Genomic DNA, 336 nt, shown 5'->3' with positions numbered 1-336 from the left:
CTGCGGTGGCCGGGAGTGGCCACTGCACTCCAGTCTGGGCGACAGGGTGAGACTCCAACTCCCAAAAAAAAAAAGAATGTCTTCTTGACCGGGCACGGTGACTCATGCCTAAAATTCTAGTACTTTGGGAGAGGATTGCACAAGCCCAGGCAGGGGTTCGAGACCAGGCTGGGCAACTTGGCGAGACCTCATCTCTACAATAAATCCAGAAATTAGCCGAGCGCGGTGGCGCGCGCCTGTAGTTCTGGCTACTTGGAAGGCTGAGGCGGAAGGATCGCCAGAGCCCAGCAGGTCGAGGCTACAGGGGCCAGGAGCAGCCACTGCACTCCAGTCTGG

The 336-nt window shown here is 58.0% G+C and overlaps 1 protein-coding gene across 1 annotated transcript in view; it reads left to right on the top strand.

Moving 5' to 3' along the window:
- Nucleotides 1-336, top strand: part of PRIM1 (primase (DNA) subunit 1) — a 24,578-nt gene that overhangs the window by 1,359 nt on the left and 22,883 nt on the right. The gene's annotated exons all lie outside the window — the stretch shown is intronic.

This window comes from Carlito syrichta, unplaced genomic scaffold (genome assembly GCF_000164805.1).
Source record: "Carlito syrichta isolate Samal-C Ts95f unplaced genomic scaffold, Tarsius_syrichta-2.0.1 Scaffold315337, whole genome shotgun sequence".
NCBI classification, from domain to species: domain Eukaryota; kingdom Metazoa; phylum Chordata; class Mammalia; order Primates; family Tarsiidae; genus Carlito; species Carlito syrichta.
Note: the sequence above shows the minus strand (reverse complement) of the source record. Positions and strands in the feature narration are given on the sequence as shown.